At 44.3% G+C, this 22,644-nt stretch overlaps 1 protein-coding gene across 2 annotated transcripts in view; it reads right to left on the bottom strand.

Moving 5' to 3' along the window:
• LOC142663995 (uncharacterized) overlaps positions 1-22,644 on the bottom strand; it is a 75,125-nt gene that overhangs the window by 28,802 nt on the left and 23,679 nt on the right. Inside the window, exon 1 of one of the 2 annotated variants that reach the window (XM_075842878.1) lies at positions 12,253-16,837. The exons of the other annotated variant lie outside the window; for it this stretch is intronic. The gene's annotated coding sequence lies outside the window, so the exon portion shown is untranslated. Of the gene's footprint in view, positions 1-12,252; positions 16,838-22,644 lie in introns of those variants that run through there. 2 annotated transcript variants of the gene reach the window in all.

Here is a 22,644-nt window from a genome sequence, read left to right as displayed (position 1 = left end):
GCGGGAGGCACAAGCTGTCGTTCTTCCTACTACACCTCCTGGCAGTATGGATCCTCAGACTACACTTCCTAGCAGTGTTGATCCTCGTTTTTCTTTGCAACTTCCTGACCGCTATGATGGAGACGCAGTTACCCGTCGTGGATTTTTGAACCAGTGCCAGATCCACTTCAGCCTATATTCAATGGCATTTTCGTCTGATGGCGCAAGGGTCGCTTTCATCATCTCTCTTCTTACTGGCAAGGCCCTTGCATGGGCGACCCCTATCTGGGAGAGACAAGGACCAGAGACCCGTGACTTCCAGGGGTTCCTCTGGACATTTCGCACGGTGTTTGAGGAGCCTGGACGAGTCCCCTCTGCAGCGGCCTCCCTGCTGAACCTACGCCAAGGAGACATTTCCGTGGGCGAGTACGCATCCACTTCCGCACCCTGGCGGGAGAACTGTTGTGGAACAATGTGGCCCTGGTGGCTAAATTCTGCCATGGACTGTCTCCTAAAATTAAGGACGAACTTGCCGCACGAGACCTGCCGTCTACCCTGGATGACCTCATCCTTCTGGCTGCCCGGATTGATAGAAGGCTCGGGAGGGAGGTCTTCCTAGTCCGGTCCCAACCTTGCAGCAACCCCTGCTGTCCTCAGATGCCAATCCTCCTAAGGAGTCTGTGAGGATGGACAACGTAAGCTATCTACCCAGGAGAGACAACGCAGACGCACTTCGGGACTCTTGTCTTTATTGCGGCCTCGGAGGCCAACTTGAGCGTCTGTGTACCCAAAAGCCCCAAAGCCTAGGGTTGGTAGGAAAGACAACCTTGAGTAAAGAAGGACTCCCGTCTAAATTGTCCATACCCGTGACCATAGTGTTCTGTGAGAAAATGCATCAGGTCCCTGCGTATCTGGACTCTGGATCCGCTGCTAATTTCATTTGTAGAGACCTGGTGGACCTTCTTCAATTACCCACTACACCTCTGAAGAGACCGTTGATGGTTGCATCCGTAAATGGACTACCTCTGCCAGACCCAGTTATAGCTGTGACCAAGCCGCTGAGGCTCCAAGTAGGGGCTCTCCACTCCGAGCTTCTATCGGTCTATGTCCTATCCAAGGCCGTTAACCCTGTGCTGCTGGGCCTGCCTTGGCTCTGACTACATGCCCCAGTCCTGTAACTCTGGAGAGGTTCTCCAGTGGGGCCCCGAGTGTCACAGCTGATGCCTTGTGCAGATTCGTTCGGCTCAGCTTCCTCTGACTCAGTCATTGGCAGGATTGCCTGGTCATTATGCTGCATTTTTGGACTTCTTCAGCAAAAGGGAGGTGGAGACACTGCCCCCACACCGGGCGTATGACTGTCCTATCGAGCTGATTCATGGTGCATCCCTTCCCCGTGATATGGTATATCCTCTCTCCTTGCCAGAAACTCTGTCCAAGTCCGCCTATGTTAAAGAGAACTTGGAGAGGGGCTTCATATGGAAGTCTTCCTCCCTGGCAGGAGCCGGGTTCTTCTTCGTCAAAAAGAAGGAAGGCTCCCTGCATCCTTCTATTGACTACCGGGGTCTCAACCAAATAACGGTGAAAAATAAGTATCCGTTGCCACTGATCTCAAAATTGTTCGATCGTATACGTGGTGCAAAGATTTTTTCCAAACTAGACCTGCGTGGGGCTTACAACCTAATCCGGATTCGCCAGGGTAACGAATGGAAGACTGCATTTAACACCCGTGATGGACACTATAAATATCTAGTAATGTCCTTCGGCCTGTGTAAAGCTCCCGCGGCCTTCCAGAAGTTCGTTAATGACATTTTCCATGACCTCCTCTATGTTTGTGTTGTGGTCTATCTTAATGACATCTTGATTTTTTTCTCCAGATCCTATGACTCATCAGAGACATGTCCGTCAAGTTTTGCTGCGGTTAAGGGAGAATCGTCTGTACGCCAAGTTGGAGAAGTGGGTGTTTGAAAAAGATGCTCTACCCTTCCTGGGCTACATGGTCTCGAATAGAGGTCTCAAGATGGATCCTGAAAAGGTAAAGTCTGTCCAGGAATGGCCACACCCTCAAGGCTTGAGGGCCATACAGCACTTTCTGGGATTCGCCAATTTTTACAGTTTATTCCAAACAGCCATCTACTATCTCTAACCTCACTAAGAAGGGCATGAATGGCAAGGTGTGGACTCCTGAGGCAGAGTCCGCATTCAATAGCCTGAAGAGTGCCTTCACGTCAGCCTCTATCCTCCATCATCCAGATGTTTCTCTACAGTTCTCGTTGGAGGTGGACGCATCCTCTGTCGGTGCTGGGGCACTCATGTTCCAGAGAGTTTCCAAGGGCAAGTCAAGCGTACGTGGACATTTCTCTAAGCTCTTCTCTTCCGCAGAACGCAACTACTCGATTGGGGATCGGGAGTTACTGGCCATCAAATTGGCCTTGGAGGAGTGGAGACATCTACTAGAGGGCGCAGCTCATCCCATCCTGATTTTTACGGACCACAAGAACCTCACCTATCTTCAGATGGCCCAACGGCTGAACCCTCGTTAGGCCAGGTGGTCACTGTTCTTTACCAGGTTCCAGTTTGAACTCCATTATCGCCCGGCCGACAAGAATGTGTGGGCCGATGCCTTGTCCAGGTCTTTCGAGACAGAAGACACAATGGAAATTCCACAGAACATTATTGATCCGTCTTGCATTGTCTCTGTCAATCCCCTGCAAGTTGGGGACATTCCTCCAGATCTGATTGATCCTCTCGACCTGACCATTGGATTGAGGATGGTAGGCCGAGGAAAAGTCCAACTTTACACCTAGGTGTCTGCAGAGGGCTCTCCAGAACTTCGAGGTCAACTGAACCCCCGGATCAGACAAAATATGCTGCGGCAAGCCGTGCAGGCGGAAGATGTGTTGGATGAACAGCTGAACCAGTTGAGCAATAGGAAGACCAGTCAGAGGAACGAAGTGGGCCATCTTTGAAAATCGATCCACCACCACCCAGACAGTACTGCATCCAGCAGAGAGAGGCAGGTCAGTGATAAAGTCCATAGCTATATGCTGTTAGGGAACATCGGGCACAGGCAATTGCTGGAGCAGGCCAGCAGGTCTGGAGTGAGCGACCTTGTTAGCTGCACACACTGGGCAGGAAGAAACAAAGTCCATAATGTCCTTGGGCAGCGTGGGCCACCAGAAACTATGGGCAATCAGATCCCCGCGTGACCTGCAAGTCTAGAGGAGTGTCCCCAGCGGAGGATTCTACCTCGGTCAGCCAGACGCACAAAAGTCATCCCTTGGAAAACTACTTGCACCACTTCATCTCCAAGCAGCACGATGAGTGGGTGCAGATGCTCCTGTGGGCTGAATTCTCTTACAATAAAAATCACACCAGCGAGTCCACACAGAAGACACCGTTCTTTATGGTCTATGGCCAACACCCAGGAATTCATCTCCCGGTGCCTGATACGTCCGAGGTACCAGCTGCTGACACAGCTTTTAGGGACTTTCTGCAGATCTGGCAGCAGACTCGATCCTCCATCCTGCTGGCGGTCGACCGCATGAAACGGAAGGCAGACACAAGGAGAAGAGAACCTCCTCAGTTTCTTCCTTGCCCGAAGGTCTGGCTGTCCTCCAGGAATATTCGACTGAGGGTACCGTCGTACAAATTTGCTCCCAGGTTCCTCGGACCATTCGAGATTCTGCAGTGGATCAACCCTGTCGCCTACAAGCTTCGGCTGCCTCCTACCCTCAGGATCCCAAACTCCTTCCATGTCTCTCTCCTGAAACCAGTGGTTCTGAACCACTTTACCAAGACTCCGAGCCCTGCGTTGCCTCCAGCAGCCCTTCAGACACCTTCGAGGTTAACGAGATCTTGGACACCAAGAGAGTGAGAGGAAAGACTTTTTATTTGGTGAATTGGAGGGGGTTTGGTCCTAAAGAGAGGTCCTGGGAGACAGAGGAGAACCTCAATGCTCCTACCCTTCTGAAGTTTCTCTCTCGCACCAAGAAGAGGGGGGATACTGTCATGTCCGTAGCTGCGGGCCATCAGGTTCACTCACCTCCTGACGGTCGCAGCCATGGCTCGTGCTCACTTATATAATATATACTGATTATCAGCATTGTCCCTGGTGCTATGTGTGATCACAGCGTATTGTACCAGCGATCTAATCATCACTAGTTCACGTCCCCCAGGGGAGTAATACAATTTGTAAAAGTAGTCAACTAAAGTAATTAGTCATGTACAAAAAAAATTAAAGAGAAAATATTTTTCCCCTAAAGTAACCTAAAAAACCCGAAATAATAAACATAACTGGTATTACCGCATCTGCAAAAGTCAGAATGATTAAAATATGTTATTTACCCGTATGATGACCGCTATAGGAAAAAAAAAAAAAAAGCTAGAAACGCTGTTTTGTGGTCACTTTAGCTCTAAAAAACAATTTTTTATAAAAAGTGATCAAAAACGACAGATCGCCACGCAAAAACAAACCCTCATTCCGCTCCATCGACGGAAAAATGAAAAGGTTCTGGCTCTGAGAATTTGCCGACACATAACAAATTTTTCTAACGATTAGTTTTTTTTCTTTGTAAATGTCGCACATCATGAAAAACTATAGAAATTTGGTATCACCGTAATTGTATGGACCCCAAAATAAATAAAAACAAATTTTACGTTTTTACCAACACTGTGAACGCTATAAAAACGAAACCAAAAAACTTTGGAGGAATCTGAAATGTTTTCCCATTTCCCCCCACATAGAAGTTTTACAGTTGCAATGACATTATGTGATATTTTATATGACGCCCTGAAAAACTAGAACTCGTCCCGCAAAATATAATCCTGCACACCGCGGCACTGACAGAAAAACACAAAAAGTTATAGATCTGAGAAGACGAAGAGGGAAAAATGAAAACAGAAAATAGCCTGGTCGTTAAGGGGTTAACCTGCGGTGCGGATTATAAACACGCAGGATATCAGATTTATACCGCGGAATCGCTGTGCATTTCTTGCAGAATTTCCCCATTAAGTTCAATAGGAAAGTCAGGTTCCGCAACAAACATCATTGTTCCCAGAATCTGCAGCGGCTACACATACATATATGAAAGAGCTATACTTACCATAGCAACGCTATGTGACCCCTGCAGCCAATCACAGGCTGGAAAGGTCACGTGATTAAACGCCATCACAGGGGTCAGCTGGACACAGAGCAGCTGAAAGAGCAGAGACACCTTGCTATGGCAACGCTCGGAGAGGTGAGTATCGGCCTTGTTGTATTTTTGAAGTATTTGGAAGTAATACACGCACACCATTTGGGGCGCATATTCGGCCGTATTTCCTTGCGTGCTGTGGGTCGTATACGCTACGTGTGAACAATCCATTAAACCACACGGTGAATGACTAACAAAAAAACATGTATAAAAGTTACTGAATAAGGCTTCGTTCACATCTGCGTCAGGGCTCCGTTCATAGCTTGTTTTGACTGAATCAATACCGTAGTCGACTGCGCTATAGATTCCGTCAAAGCAACGGAACTCTTACACAACGGTGACAAACGGAAACCATTTGCACTGGATCCATCTCCATTGAAATCAATAGTGATGCAGACGGAAACCTATGGTTTCCGTTTGTTTCAGTTTGGGTTCCTGACGGAAAGCTCGGATGGAGTCTACGGCTCGTCCCACAAAAAAATACCATCATACTACTACAAAGACCAGAAATAAAAACCACTCTCTGAAGTTCCTGCAGTACGTAATACAAACAGGCTGGTACTGAAGGGGTTAAATCCCTGGACAGTCTGGGCTTATGAGACCAGTGGGCGGGGTCACTCAATGATTGACAACTCTCTGTATACATACTCATCCAGGGGCGACTGATAACAGAGAGAACACCCGATCAGCGCTGCTCTCTACCTCTTACACGGCAATAGCTGAAGTATCTGTGATGATGTCACCACCACGTGACCGATGCAGGAGGGGTGGAGCTCAGCCATGGAGAGTAGTAGTAGTGACAATATTAAGATCACATGACCGATGGATCAGGGGCGGAGCTTAGAAGTGGAAAGAATGAACGATGGATAAAGGATCTGTGATGAGGACGACAAGAAATGAGGGGTCAAGAGGATGATGTGACCGGTACAGGAGTGGTCCGAGCTTATCAGGAGAGAGGAGAAGTGCTAGATAAAGGACCTTTGACGATCACATGATGTGGAGCCAGGCTCCTTTGCTGTGTGGAGAACTGATGGATTCAGTGTTTTCTTCTTCTATGGGTTGTCAGCAATTGTGCAAGAGATGGAGCCAGGGGAATGCTGTAAATTGTAGTCCTCTCCTCTTATATTCCTCCCTGTAATGTCCTCTGATATCCAATAATAACAACCTGGATATGCGGAGAGGTGTAGTTCCTTCCTCTTAAACTCCTCCCTGTAATGTCCTCGGATATCCCATAACAGCTTGGACATGCTGGGAGTTGTAGTCCTCTCCATATATACCCCTCCCTGTAATGTCCTTTGATATCCCATAATAACAGCATGTACATTTTGGGAGTTGTAGTTCTCTCTTCCTATGTACTCTTCTATGCAGGCCTTTATTCATTCTGGTGCTGCAGCACATTTTCTAGATTTGGATTTGGCCAAGAAGTTGGGGATCTCTGCACCTCTGGAGAAACCCATTGACATTTGTTCATTGGATGATCCTCCTGTGTTTGGAGGATCGGTAAGATCCTATACTCCTGGTCTGAAGTTTTCAGAAGGAAGCATCCACTGTTAGGCTGGGTTCACACGACCTATTTTCAGGCGTAAACGAGGCATATTATGCCTCGTTTTACATCTGAAAATAGGGCTACAATACGTCGGCAAACATCTGCCCATTCATTTGAATGGGTTTGCCGACGTACTGTGCAGACGACCTGTCATTTACACGTTGTCGTTTGACGGTTGTCAAACGACGACGCGTAAAAATACAGCCTCGTCAAAAGAAGTGCAGGGCACTTCTTTCAGACGTAATTTGAGACGTTCTTCATTGAACTCAATGAAGCACAGCTCAAAATTTACGGCTGTCAGAGAAGCCTCGCAAAATGCGAGGAGCAGCATTTACGTCTGAAACGAGGCAGCTGTTTTCTCCTGAAAACAGTCTGTCTTTTCAGACGTAAAAGCCTGCTACCGTGTGCACATACCCTTAGGGTATGTTCACATGCAGTGTTTTCAGGCGTATTTCGGGGAGTTTACACCTCGAAAAACGGAAGCTGAACGCCTACAAACATCTGCCCATTGAAATCAATGGGAAAAACAGCATTTAGTTCATACGGTGCATCTTTTTACACAGGTGTTTTAAAAAAACGGAGCGTAAAAAGAAGTGCATGTCACTTCTTGAGGCGTTTTTTGGAGCTGATTTTCCATTGAACACTATGAAAAACGCCTCAAAAGAAGCCTCAAAAGAAGCTCCAAATTAAAATAAGGGTATGTTCACATGCAATTCAGATGTTTTTGTGCCACTCGCAATTTTCGCAGCGTTTTTTTACGGCCGATTTTGGAGCTTTTTTCAATAGAGTCTATGGAAAACGGCTCCAAAAACGTCCCAAGAAGAGTCCTGCACTTCTTTTTCGCGGCCGTTTTTTTACGCGTAAAAAAACCTCTCCATCGGAACAGAACGCAGTTTTCCCATTGAAATCAATGGGCAGATGTTTGGAGGTGTTCCGCTTCCGATTTTTCGGCCGGAAAAATGGCAAAAATAGGCCGTGTGAACATACCCTAAGCTTCATTTTCAGCTTAAAAAAATGCCTGAAAATCAGAGGCTTTTTTTCTCTGAAAACAGCTCCGTATCTTCAGACGTTTTTTGTTAAGCGTGTGAACATACCCTTAGACTATATCTCTTCAGTTAGTTCTCTCTCCCTCCTATACAATTATTTTGGGGTGTCCTTGGTTGTTCCTCTATAAGCCAGTGTTTGAGTGGACTTCAGGAGAATTACTGCAGTAGGAAAGTTTTGTTCAGGGAGATGTTTTACTTCCCCGATTCTAGTCACAGTCACCAGTCTCCAGGGTCTGCCTATTGAGGATAGAGAATTGGTGAATGTTTTGTGTGAAAAATCTGCTGATGTTCTTCCCCCTGATAGAGGGTATGACTGCTCCATTCATCTAGTTCCACGTTACATAGTTACATAGTTACATAGTTAGTACGGCTGAAAAAAGACACATGTCCATCAAGTCCAACCAAGGGAAGGGAAAAGGGAAGGAAAAATTTCTACACATAGGAGCTAATATTTTTTTGTTCTAGGAAATTATCTAACCCTTTTTTAAAGCCATCTACTGTCCCTGCTGTGACCAGCTCCTGCGGTAGGCTATTCCATAAATTCACCGTTCTTACTGTAAAGAAGCCTTGTCGCCTCTGCAGCTTGAACCTTTTTTTCTCCAGACGGAGGGAGTGCCCCCTTGTTTTTTGAGGGGGTTTTACAAGGAACAGGATATCACCATATTTTTTGTATGTGCCATTAATATATTTATATAAGTTAATCATGTCCCCCCTTAGTCGTCTTTTTTCAAGGCTAAATAGGTTTAATTCTTTCAATCTTTCCTCATAACTTAAATTCTCCATGCCCCTTATTAGCTTCGTTGCTCTTCTTTGTATTTTTTCCAACTCCAGGGCATCCTTTCTATGAACTGGAGCCCAGAACTGAACTGCATATTCTAGATGGGGCCTCACTAATGCTTTGTAAAGTGGCAATATTACATCTCTGTCCCGCGAGTCCATGCCTCTTTTAATACACGACAATATCTTGCTGGCCTTTGAAGCAGCTGATTGACACTGCATGCTGTTATTGAGTTTATGATTTACAAGAACACCCAGATCCTTCTCAACAAGTGAATCCGCCAGTGTAGCTCCCCCTAGGACATATGATGCATGCAGGTTGTTGGTACCCAGATGCATAACTTTACATTTATCTACATTAAACTTCATCTGCCAAGTGGACGCCCAAACACTTAGTTTGTTTAAATCTGCCTGTAATTCATGAACATCTTCCATAGTCTGAACTATATTACATAGCTTGGTGTCATCTGCAAAAATAGAAATAGTGCTATTAATCCCATCCTCTATATCATTAATAAATAAGTTGAATAATAGTGGTCCCAGCACTGAACCCTGGGGTACACCACTTATAACCGGTGACCATTCAGAGAAGGAATCATTGACCACAACTCTCTGGATACGGTCCTTGAGCCAATTCTCAATCCAATTACAAACTATATTTTCTAAACCTATAGTCCGTAATTTACCCATTAGGCGTCTATGGGGGACAGTGTCAAATGCCTTTGCAAAGTCCAAAAACACTAAATCCACAGCGGCCCCTCTGTCTAGACTTCTGCTTACCTCTTCATAAAAACAGATTAGGTTAGTTTGACAACTTCTGTCCTTAGTAAAACCATGCTGGCTGTCACTTATAATGCTATTTATTGTCACATAATCCTGTATATAGTCCCTCAATAGCCCCTCAAACATTTTCCCCACGATGGATGTTAAGCTTACTGGTCTATAATTACCCGGGGAAGACCTAGAGCCCTTTTTGAAAATAGGCACCACATTTGCCCTGCGCCAGTCCCTTGGCACTATACCAGTCACTAGAGATTCTCTGAATATTATGAAAAGGGGGACAGAAATAACTGAACTAAGCTCTTTAAGAATTCTAGGGTGTAACCCATCTGGTCCCGGAGCCTTGTGCACATTTATTTTATTTAATTTAGCTTGCACCATATCTACATTCATCCAATTCAGTATATCAACTGATATATTAACAGCACTGGCACCGGCTACATCAGCTGCTCCTTCTTCAGTTGTATATACAGAGCTAAAGAACCCATTTAGTAACTCTGCCTTCTCTTGATCCCCTGTGATCAACTCCCCATTACCATTATCTAGGGGTCCTACATGTTCAGACCTTGGCTTTTTTGCATTTATATGCTTGAAGAATTTTTTAGGATTTGTTTTACTATCCTTGGCCACCTGCCTTTCATTTTGTATTTTTGCTAATTTTATTACATTTTTACAGATTTTATTAAGCTCTTTATATTTTACAAAGGCTACAGCTGTACCCTCAGATTTGTATTTTTTAAATGCCCTTTTTTTGTCATGTATTGCCCCTTTCACAGAAGGTGTAAGCCATGTGGGGTTTAATTTGAGTCGTTTATACTTATTACCTGTAGGAATAAATTTTGCACTATAATAACTCAAAGTAGATTTGAAAATCTCCCATTTATCATTTGTTCCATTATTTGACATTAGTTCTTCCCAGTCCATATCCTGAATTGCAGCCCTCATCCTGGGGAAATTGGCTTTCTTAAAATTAAATGTTTTTGCCCTCCCAGCCTGCGTTTGTTTTTTACAGTATAGGTAAAATGTAACTATATTGTGATCACTGTTACCGAGGTTTTCACGAACATTGACATTCCCAACAAGATCTGCATTATTAGAAATGACCAGATCCAACAGAGCTTCACCTCTAGTCGGGTCTTCCACAAACTGGCCCATAAAATTTTCCTGCAACAGGTTGAGGAAATGTCTCCCCTTTGCAGTTGAAGCCGAACCATGACACCAATTAATATCCCGGAAATTAAAATCTCCCATTATCACTACAGTACCCGCCTGTGCAGCCCGCTCCATCTGTTTATATAGCTGAACTTCCATCTCCTCAGTTATATTGGGGGGTCTATAGATTACACCAAAAGTAATTTTTTCAGTGTTTACCTCCCTTTCTAGTTCCACCCACAAGGTTTCAACCTCCTCACAGTCTTCACCCACTATTGTCTCTTTCACACTCGCCTTCATATCACTTCTCACATACAGACATACACCACCACCTTTCCTATTTGTCCTGTCTTTACGAAAAAGTGTAAAACCCTGTAGATTTACAGCCCAGTCATGTGAAGAGTCCAGCCATGTTTCAGCAACACCAACTATATCTATATTTTCTTCCAGTATCAAGGCCTCCAGCTCCCCCATTTTACTTGCTAGACTTCTGGCATTTGTGAACATACACTTTAACTTGCCTGTCAGTTTTTCACTTTTATTATCAGAAATGTGATTTGACATTAATCGGTCCTTTTTATTTACACTGATGTTTTGTAACGAAAGGATCTCCTTATCCTGTTGTCTAGTCCTCTCCCCACATTCTGTTTCTCCCCCCACCAATATAGTCTGACCCCTCTCTAACCTGGCTACCCCTTTTTTTTCTACATTGACCTCCCTCCTCAGCCCTAGTTTAAATACTCCGCCACCCCAGCTAGAATTCTCTCCCCCAGCACAGCGGACCCCCTTCCATTTAGGTGCAAATCATCTGCAGAATACAGTTTGTACCCCAATGAAAAGTCAGCCCAGTGCTCTAGGAACCCAAATCCTTCTCCTCTACACCAAGACTTCAGCCATGCATTTAACTCCCTAAGCTCCCGCTGTCTTTCCTGTGATGCGCATGGCACAGGCAGTATTCCTGAGAATACAACCTTGGAGGTCCTTCCCTTCAGCTTGTAGCCTAGTTCTTTAAAATTATTCTTAAGGCTCCTCCACCTACCATTTATTCTGTCGTTGGTACCGACATGGACCACGACAGCTGGATCATCACCAGCCCCTCCCAGCAATTTGTCCACCCGTTCCACCACATGCCGAACCCTGGCACCAGGGAGACAGCAAACCATTTGGTTGAGGTGGTCTTGGCGACAAATAATTCTATCCGTCTTCCTGATTATAGAATCCCCTACGACTATCAATTGTCTTGGCTTACCTGCATTACCATCCCGCCGACTACTAGCTGGGCTGTTCTCCCGGCTGTTAGGGAGATCAGTATCCACTAGGGCTGCCATTTCTGAGACTGACACCCTCGCATCATCACCCAACTTGGCAATTTTGCCTGGAATGTCAGAAACCGGATCGGCCTTCCTTGTCTTTGACCCCTTTCTACTGCCCCTAACTACATTAACCCAGCTACTTACCTGATCCTGCTCACCCATGTCTTCACCCTCCAGTTGTAACCCACTAACTGCATGCTCTGTGAGCAGCAAGCTCCGTTCAAAATTGTCTATCCTCCTCAGTGTTGCATTCTGCTCCTCCAGATCTCTAATACGAGCTTCCAGGTGAACAACATGCTCACATCTGCCACAGAGATATTCACCCTGGAACTCCGGCTCCAGTCGTGCATACATATGGCAAACTGTGCACTGAAGAAAACCTCCAATCTTGCTGTCCATTATCCCAGTTACAAAAAAACAGCGAACAGGTGTTAACCAAAAAGATAAAGAAGTAGAAGAGCACTTACTTGGGCTTTAACTCCTCTTTTGAACTCCGGTTTTTGGAACTCCACTTAATATACAAACCACTTGCTATTCAAGGCACAGAGCAGGCTCTACAGAGTAGTGAGGCCTGATTTATACCACCTGGTAGCAGCTAAGCCCTCCCCCTTACTCAGCTACTCAGGAAACTGCAAAGGAAAAAAAAAGGTTACAAATTATGTCACTTTTGCAAACTTTGTAGCAAGCAAGCAATCAATACATATATCACATACAATGGCCCCCCACTTTGTCACACACAACACAGTAAATCAATCCGGTTTTTGGAACTCCACTTAATATACAAACCACTTGCTATTCAAGGCACAGAGCAGGCTCTACAGAGTAGTGAGGCCTGATTTATACCACCTGGTAGCAGCTAAGCCCTCCCCCTTACTCAGCTACTCAGGAAACTGCAAAGGAAAAAAAAAGGTTACAAATTATGTCACTTTTGCAAACTTTGTAGCAAGCAAGCAATCAATACATATATCACATACAATGGCCCCCCACTTTGTCACACACAACACAGTAAATCAATCCGGTTTTTGGAACTCCACTTAATATACAAACCACTTGCTATTCAAGGCACAGAGCAGGCTCTACAGAGTAGTGAGGCCTGATTTATACCACCTGGTAGCAGCTAAGCCCTCCCCCTTACTCAGCTACTCAGGAAACTGCAAAGGAAAAAAAAAAGGTTACAAATTATGTCACTTTTGCAAACTTTGTAGCAAGCAAGCAATCAATACATATATCACATACAATGGCCCCCCACTTTGTCACACACAACACAGTAAATCAATCCGGTTTTTGGAACTCCACTTAATATACAAACCACTTGCTATTCAAGGCACAGAGCAGTTCCAAAAACCTTAAGGCTGACGCCCTTTCTCGCAGTTTTCTACAGAAACATGTGGAGACCCCTGTGCCGTCTTTCATCATTCTGTTAGCATGATAAATTGGTGACAGGGCTAACACAGGATATTTCTGATTTATTTCTGCAGGCTCAATCTTAGGCACATCCAGAGAAGCCCGCCCAACGCTTGTCTGTTCCTAGTGACCTTAGACCTGCTGTTCTTTTAGAGAGTGTCATGGCAGTAAGTTGGTGGGTCATTCAGGTGTCACTAAGATGTGCAAGACCTTGGCTCGTTCTGTTTGGTGGGCAAGGTTTGTTGGGGAATGTGACATCTGTGCTCCCAATAAGACAACTACAGGTTTACATTTTGGTCAGTTAAAACCTTTGCCCACTCCCAGGACACCATGGACACACATATCCATGGACTTTATTGTCGAGTTCCCCAGATCTGGGGGGAGAGTTACCATTTTGGCTGTTGTAGACAGGGTCAGTAAAAATGGCCCATTTTATACCCTTGTCTGGCTGGCCCTCTGCTGATAAGCTGGCTACTCACTTTGTTCAACAAGTTGTGAGACTTCATGGTATTCCTGAAAATATTGTATCCGACAGGAGTTCACAGTTTGTGCAAATTTAGGTATTGATTTCGGTTTCTCCACCGCCTATCATCCACAGACCAAATGGTCAGACAGATTGTGAACAAGACATTATAGCAATATCTCCTGTGCAATGTTTAAGAACTACATGATGATTGGGTCCAGTTTTTGCTGTGGGCAGAGTTTGCTTATAACAATTTGTGTCGTGCATCCACTAACATCGCTGCGTTTTTCTGTTATTATAGTTTTCACCCCAAGGCATCTTCATTTACCGGCAGTGTGGGTTTGACATTCCAAAGCTCAGACTGAGGATTAAGAGGTTTAAGTCAGTGTGGAGTAAGGTCCATGGGGCATTGGGCTCAGCTGCCCTTCGTTATAAATGCAAGTTTGAACACCACCGCAGGCCACCTAAGTTCAAAGTGGAAGATGCGTGTGTTTGTCCCCATAAAACATCCTGTTGAGACAACCATGTGGCAAGTTGGGTCTAGATCAGGGGTCTCAAACTCGGCCGGGTAAGTGGGCCACATATAGAAAAATGGGAAGTTGACGGGCTGCATTACTTTCAAATTTGATACAATACAAAATTATTGTTAATCAATTAGTTATTTGAACTACTATAACACTATGTTACTATAATACTAATACTACATTACTATAATAATACCGCTAGGTTTAAAATTTGAGAGAATTCTCCACGTGCTTATTCCAACAATCCAGTTTTCCAGTTTAAGTGTCGCTAAATGCAGCCCGGCGGCTCAGTTGGCAGCATTTGGCAGACACACATGTCAAGATTGGCCAGCCCCTTTTTAGATAGTGCCACAGTGCCCTCTGCAGATAATGCCACAGTGCCCTCTGCAGATAATGCAAAACACCTGTAGATGCTGCCACAGTGCCCTCTGTAGATATGCTGCCACGGTGCCCTCTGTAGATATGCTGCCACGGCGCCCTCTGTAGATATGCTGCCACGGCGCCCTCTGTAGATATGCTGCCACGGTGCCCTTCGTAGATGCTGCCACACACACCTCAAGTAGATCGCTACATTGGCGCTCCCTCTAGGAGTGGAATCCCCAGCCAGAGCGTTGCCGATGCTTTGGCTGGGGATTCCTCTGCTGTTGGAGCCCCTGTCCATACACTGTGACGTCAGGGGATTCTCCTGGACGGGAATGTGACATCAGGGGCAACCCCAGAGCTGGAGTCCCAGGCACAGGCACTTCCTGGGACTCCAGCTGTGCTCCTGACATCACTGAGACTCCTGCTCTGGGGAAGCCTGACATCACTGTCGATGTATGGACAGCGATGTCAGGGAATTCCACAAAGTCCCGGAGCAGAGCCTATACTAGTGCTCTGCACGGGACTCCAGCTCTAGGGAAGCCCCAGACATCGCTGTCAATATGAGGACAGCGATGTCAGGGGATTCCCCAGAGTCCCGGAGCAGAGCCTGTACTAGCGCTCTGCTCGGGACTCCGCTCTGGGGAAGACCCTGACAACACTGTCCATATATGGACAGCGATGTCAAGGAATTCCACAGAATGCCGAAGCAGAGCCGATACTAGCGCTCTGCACGGGACTCCAGATCTGGGGAAGCCGCAGACATCGCTGTCCATATGTGGACAGCGATGTCAGGGAATTCCAGAGTCCCGGAGCAGAGCCTGTACTAGCGGCTCTGTGTCCCGTGGGCCGCAGATGACTACCCCAGGGGCCACATGTGGCCCGCGTGCTTGAGACCCCTGGTCTAGATTAATTGGTCCTTTTAAGAAAAATTAATCCAGTTTCCTTTATGTTGGATTTACAACAAATCATGAGAATGCCCTGGAATTTTCATAATTCTCTTTTTAAACATGTCTAATTTCAGAAGAGGGATCCGTAGAACTCCTGTTTTGGTCCATTGTCAGCCTGAGTATGTGGTCCAATGTTTTTAGGGCAGAGTATTTTTCTTGGGCCTATATATAGTTCAGGCCTGGATTACTCAGGTGCTGGTTATACGGTTTCTGGGATGTGCTAAATTCTTTCCAGATTCTAGTTGGAAATGTTGTTCTTGTCTATGTGTTAATTTGTAGTGTGAGACCTATTGGTCCTCTGAGGGATCTAGTTTTTGTACAGTGGGTTTTATGTGTATCCTGGGATCAGTAGTTCCCCTGGTTTGTTTGCATTTCCTGTGCACTTGATCTGCTGCCAAGATGTTGTCTTTCCCTGCTGTGGGATAGTATTCAGAAAGGGTCAGTGAGTGCTGTTAATTCTTTACCATTGTCTATTAATCTGATAACTGCTTTGTTGCTATTAATCTGCCATCCACTCCATTTACGTGTCTCCATCTTCTACTACCTTTAGTGCTCGGTTTCGCTTATCTACTGTTGAGTACTTGTGCCTTTTCTGTTAGTGTTCATGTGTGCTTCACCCACGTGGTTGCGATTGTCTGGTGTTGAGGTCTTGAGCAATACCAGCGGTGTAACAAGCACTAAAGTGGAACCTTAGCCTAAAATGTACTTATTATTCGGAGTGAATTTTCTGAATAATCGGTCATGCGTGTGTGAACATGAAGGATGAAATTTTTAGCCATTACAGGACTTGTATCCAGCATTATTCACCAGTTTCCCCATCTGTAGGCTCTAATTGTCCGTTTTCCCTAAACTCAGTTCCAGAGTGGGCCGAGACTAGCTGCTATTTCCTCTTCCATACACAGCACACAAAGAGAAGAGAGGATCGTGCTCCTCTCTCTCTCTCGCACATTCAGAAGCAGCATGGAGAGAATTATATAGCCGTACTGAACAGTGTAGCTATAAATCCAGCACTGGGCTCAGCTATAACACTTCCTACAAGAGGCATCTGTCTCTCTCTCTCTCTCTTTGCAGCAGCTCTTTCCTCCACCCTCTCAATAAACTTCTATGGGCAATAGCTGTAATTTGATATCTCAATGTATAGACTCCTGTGTATGGATTTTATTAGTGAATTCAGAGCAGAAGTCAGAAGGATGAGGAGAGGAGTCTTATAAAGCTAGTTAAACTGCAAGAAACCCCTTAAGTCACTTTCTAAATTCATTATTACTTACCTGTGGTAACACCTCCTGGAACTTCCTCCTCCACTTTACTCTTACACGGTTGAACTCCCCTCACCCGCTCTTCTTCATCATCATCATCATGCTCCGCTTTAATATTAGCCAAATGTTCACCCTGATTTAACATATGAAACAATTCAGTACAATACAGCAAGAGAGTGCGAAGAATCTAACAGATCAACATAAGAAACCAAAATAATCTATGACGGCAAGACCAAAAAGCTCCACACCCCCTATATAGATCTGGTATAGGGCTCAGCTTCATCTACCTGATGATTCTCTGGGACATAGTGATTTTCCTTTGGACAGACCTGGGAATACAGAGGACTGGGACATCTCTGTGGTGGATTTCTCCTACTGCATCTATCTGTAGGAAACACAAAGTGACTGAATACATTACTACTGTATATGTCTATATATTAGACACTTCTCCCAAGACCTGTAATTCCGTATTTATTTTTAGAGCGTAAATTATACCTCACCAACTGTGCTTGGGTCCTAGCACTTGGTAGTTCGCAGGCCTGATGTGATCAATGGAAAAATAATAGCCCATGGCGTCGTAGGGGAAAGACGGCTTTTTACTCAGCTATAATATTCAAGTACACAGTTGAAAGTGGCAGGACGCATCTCTTTTAAGAATTCCTTGCTAGCCAAACAAATCCGAGGGTGCCACCTGCTTATTAGCCCCTTAAGCACCGAGACATTTTTTGCCATAATGACCAATATAATAGTTTTCTTTTCGCCTCCTCACATTCCATCAGCCATAACTTTTGATTTTTAGGGCTACACAAAAATGCTCACCAGAATCAGTTGTGCACCAGGCACAATACTAGGATAAGTTGGTTTGTGAATCAAGTAGGGTCGGTGACCAGAGCTCCACCCTGAAGGCATCTAGCATCGGTACAATTTACCTGAGGAAGAGCTCAGATCAACCTTGAGATGCATTGTACGTTCCGAATAAATCTTTTTATACCCATCTACACAATAGTGACAGTGCCCAATCTATTCCTGCTTTCTTCCCATCACTCCGGATGTCATATTTAGATATAGTTATTTGCGACCTTGTTTGCAGAACCAGTTGTATAGTTTTTTAGGAATTAAACCATTTTCGGTTAAATACATCCTGGTGCTTACTCTTCCCCAGATAAGCGATGCACACACACACCCGGCCATCCACGAGATGTAAAAGAAAACGTGATTCATCAGACCAGGCCAAATTCTATTACTGCATGGTCCAGTTCTGATGATCACATACCCATAGTAGGCGCTTTTGGTGGTGGACAGGGTTCGGCTTGTCAACCTCAAATGCAGTAAGCTGTGATGCTCTGCGTGTTCTGACACCTTTTTATCATAACCAGCAGTAACTTCTTCAGCAATTTGTGCTACAGTAGCTCTTTTGTGGGATCGGTGCATATGGACTAGTCTTCGCAACCTATGACCATTAATAAACTTGGAAAGAGAGCAGAAACCACGGCGCCACATGGTATAGATCAATAAGATAGGCAGGCAAGGAATGATAAAACCATGCTCACCATTTAGCCATAGGTAGTTCGCATTAAGGATCCACGGGTGCTGCTGCCAGATCCGAACCGGTTAACACATGCCTGGTAAGGTGAATGGATGGATGAAAAAGTAGGATCTGTGGTGGCGCTGCTGTGTGGAAGGACGAGGAATATGCTCGTAGAATCGGTTCTATATAACAGATATTTATTGTACAAGGTGGCTACCCATTTCAACGCCGAACTGGCGTCTTCATCAGGCATGAAAAACAGAAGAATATGGCTAAATGGTGAGCATGGTTTTATCATTCCTTGCCTGCCTATCTTATTGATCTATACCATGTGGCGCCGTGGTTTTTGCTCTCTTTCCTACTATTAGATCGGATTGCATCTGCTTCGCTGAAGCCGACACTCCGTTATCAGGAGTACGCTCTCTTCTATCCTCGCTGTTCTCCACTGAGTTCCCTGGCTTGAAGTTACCTCCTGCACTGGCAGCCGCTTTTTTGGACATACTACACCACAACTGCTTCTATTGGAACAACGACTATTGAATTTCCTGCATGAAAAGGTTTTGATATCAGCATCCATGATGTTGGACTTTATCAACGAAAGAAATCAACTACATGAACGTCTAATTCTAGAATCCATTGGGACTGATACCCTCCCAGGGTCTCCTCACACAGTGAGTAATGACGACTCCCTGGCACAGACCCAAAAGATGACTGATCTCTACCTATCTTTGGAAGACTCCTTGAAAAAAGAAGCTTTACAAAATATAGATTGTCGTTTTTTACTATTGTACATCTCTGAAAACATCACCCCATGGGGTTTAAGGCTATTAATCACCAATCCTTACCCCACCGACATAACTTTCAGCACTGACCGGAAGATCTTCACTGACCAGTGCCATCTAGGGTTCCTAGAAAGATTACATACTAAGCGAACATCACTTAGCAATGCCCTGATGTCTGAAATCACCCCGATAAAAGATCAATTACTGATTTTCAGTGACCACTGTGACTTCCACAAATTAGAAAAATCCACTAGCAATAAATTGGCCGCTTATGAAAAAGACCTCATTTCAAAAAAGGCCAAAAAATTGAAAAGAGATCGGGCTGACTATGCTCTTAACATTTCAGGTGATTGGAGATCAAGCACCCTTCCTAGTTCCCATAAAGACACCATTATGCCGGAACATATTATCGTCCAAAAAAGAAATATCCTGACTCCATCTAATACTGTGACTTCGCGTGACAAAGTCATCACGTACAGTAGGTCCTTTAGGAACAGTTCTAAACACAGACCTAATAACCAAATCAGCACGACGATATCACAAACAAAGACTAATGATATTAAGACTAAAAATCACTTGGTGAATAATACTACTAAGATATTGGTTCCCGAACCAACTTGCAGTAATACAGTCCCTACTTCCACCTTGAGCCCCATTCAATTACCAACCAACCTCTCTGCTCATAGATACACAAGCCACAATGTGCCTATGCATGCCTTCAAATCATCCGATCTCGGAATCCACCTCTCTCGGTTACTCTCCTCATCTGAACCGATGGAAGTCCCTTCTACCACAAACTCTCCTACCTTTCCTCTTAACCCCTTGAGTACCCAGCTCATTTTGGCCTTGAGGACCAGACCCATTTTTTCAAATCTGACATGTATCACTTTATGTGGTAATAACTCCGGAATGCTTTTACCTATCCAATTGATTCTGAGACTGTTTTCTCGTGACATATTGTACTTTAGTTTAGTGCAAAAATTTGGTCGATAAATTCATTGCTTATTTGTGAAAAACACCAACATTTAGCGAAAATATGAAGAAATTATGATTTTTCCAATTTTAAATGTATCTGCTTGTAAAACAGATGGTAATACCACACAAAATAGTTACCAATTAACATCTCCCATATGTCTACTTTATGTTTGAATCGTTTTTTAAACATCCTTTTATTTTTCTATGACCTCACAAGGCTTAGAACTTTAGCAGCAATTTCTCATATTTTTAAGAAAATTTCAAAAAGCTATTTTTTCAGGGACGAGTTCAGTTCTGAAGTGGTTTTGAGTGCCCTATATATTAGAAACCCCCATAAAACACCCCATTTTGAAAACTGCACCCCTCAAAGTATCCAAAACAGCATTCAGAAAGTGTTTCAACCCTTTAGGCGTTTCACAGGAATTGAAGGAAAGTAGAGCTGAAATTTTCAAATTTCATTTTTTTTTTTACAAAATTCATATGTAACACATTTTCTTCTGTACCACAGAAGGTTTTACCTGAGAAACGCAACTCAATATTTATTGCCCAGATTCTGCAGTTTTTAGAAATATCCCACATGTGGCCCTAGTGCGCTAATGGACTGAAACACAGGCCTCAGAAGCAAAGGAGCACCTCTTGGATTTTGGGGCCTCCTTTTTTCAGAATATATTTTAGGCACCATGTCCGGTTTGAAGAGGTCTTGTGGTGCCAAAACAGTGGAAACCCCCAAAAGTGACCCCCATTTTTTAAACTACACCCCTCAGGGAATTTATCTAGGGGTATAGTTAGCATTTTGACCCCACAGGTATTTTGCTATATTTTCTGGAGTTAGTCTGTGAAAATGAAAATCTACTTTTTTTCTGGAAAAACGTAAAAATTTCTAATTTTTGCAAGAAATAAAGGAGAGAAAGCACCCCAACATTTGTAAAGCAATTTCTCGCGATTACGGAAATACCCCATATGTGGTAATAAACTGCTGTTTGGACCCACAGCAGGGCTCAGAAGGGAAGGACCCCCATATGGATTTTGGAGCTCTGATTTTACTGGAATGGTTTTTAGTGCCGTGTCACGTTTGCAACGCCCTGGAGGGACCTAAACAGTGGAATCCCCCCAAAAGTGACCCCATTTTGGAAACTATACCCCTCAAGGAATTTTTCTAGTGGTATAGTTAGCATTTTGACCCCACAGGTTTTTTGCTGAATTTATTGGAATTAGTCTGTGAAGATGAAAAGAGACTTTTTTTGGGAAAAAAGCCCAGAATTTTCTAATTTTTATAAGGAATAAAGGAGAAAAAGCACCTCAACATTTGTAAAGCAATTTCTCCTGATTACGGTAATACCCCATTATGTGGTAATAAACTGCTGTTTGGACCCACGGCAGGGCTCAGAAGGGACGGAGCACCATTTGGACTTTGCAGCTCAGATTTTGCTGAATTGGTTTCTGGGGGCCATGTCGCATTTGCAGAGTTCCTGAAGTACCAGTACAGTAGAAATTCCCCAGATGTGATCCCAATTTGGAGACTATACCCCTGAAAGAATTAAATTAGAGGTGTAGTGAGCATTTTGAGCCCTCAGGTGTTATAGATTTTATTAGAATTGGTCCGTGAAAATGAAAAATTTTTTTTTTTCCAATAACCTGTAGCTTTAGCTCAGAATTTTTCATTTCCACAAGGAATACAGGAGAAAAGACACCCCAAAATGTGTTACACAATTTCTCCTGATTACGGAAATACCCCATATGTGGTTGTAAACGGCTATTTGGACATACGGCAAGGGTCTAAACGGAAAAAGTGCAATTTCGTTTTTGGAGTGGAGATTTTACAAAATTTGTTTTTGACGCCATGTTGCATTGCGCTGAGGTACCAGTACAGTGAAAACTCCCGAGAAGTGACCCCATTTAGGAAACTACACCCCTCAAGGAATTCATCTAGAAGTGTAGTGAGCATTTTGACCCCCAAAGGTTTTGCAGAAATTAGTGCACAGTGGATGTTGCAGATTGAAAATTGACATTTTCCACATATATGCTATTTCAGTGCCCAATGCGTTGGGCCCAGCTTGTACCACTGGAGACAAACGCCCCATAAATTGTTAAGCGGTTCTCCAGAGTACGGTAATACCCCATATGTGGTCATAAACTGCTGTTTGGGCACACTGCCAGGCCCAGAAGGAGCGCCATTTGGCTTTTGGAGCGCAGATTTTGCTTGGTAGTAGTTTTGTTTAGTGTTTTACTGGTGTTTCAGTTTATAATGTGGGAGCATATGTAAGCTGGGCGGAGTGTATCAGGGTATATGTAAGCTGTGCGGAGTACATCAGGGTATATGTAAGCTGGGCGGAGTGTATCAGGGTATATGTAAGCTGTGCGGAGTACATCAGGGTATATGTAAGCTGCGCGGAGTACATCAGGGTATATGTAAGATGCGCGGAGTACATCAGGGTATATGTAAGCTGTGCAGAGTACATCAGGGCATATGTAAGCTGGGCGGAGTACATCAGGGCATATGTAAGCTGGGCGGAGTACAATAGGTCATAATAGGATGATGTAATAATGGGGAGAATGAATAATAAAATTAATTATCCCTGGATAGTGACGTACGCTTTGAACCAATCCTTTATGCACA

The sequence above is a fragment of the Rhinoderma darwinii genome, chromosome 1, assembly GCF_050947455.1.
Source record: "Rhinoderma darwinii isolate aRhiDar2 chromosome 1, aRhiDar2.hap1, whole genome shotgun sequence".
In the NCBI taxonomy this organism is placed as follows: Eukaryota; Metazoa; Chordata; class Amphibia; order Anura; family Rhinodermatidae; genus Rhinoderma; species Rhinoderma darwinii.
The sequence above is the reverse complement of the archived record's forward strand: the minus strand, read 5'-3'. Positions and strand labels throughout refer to the sequence as shown.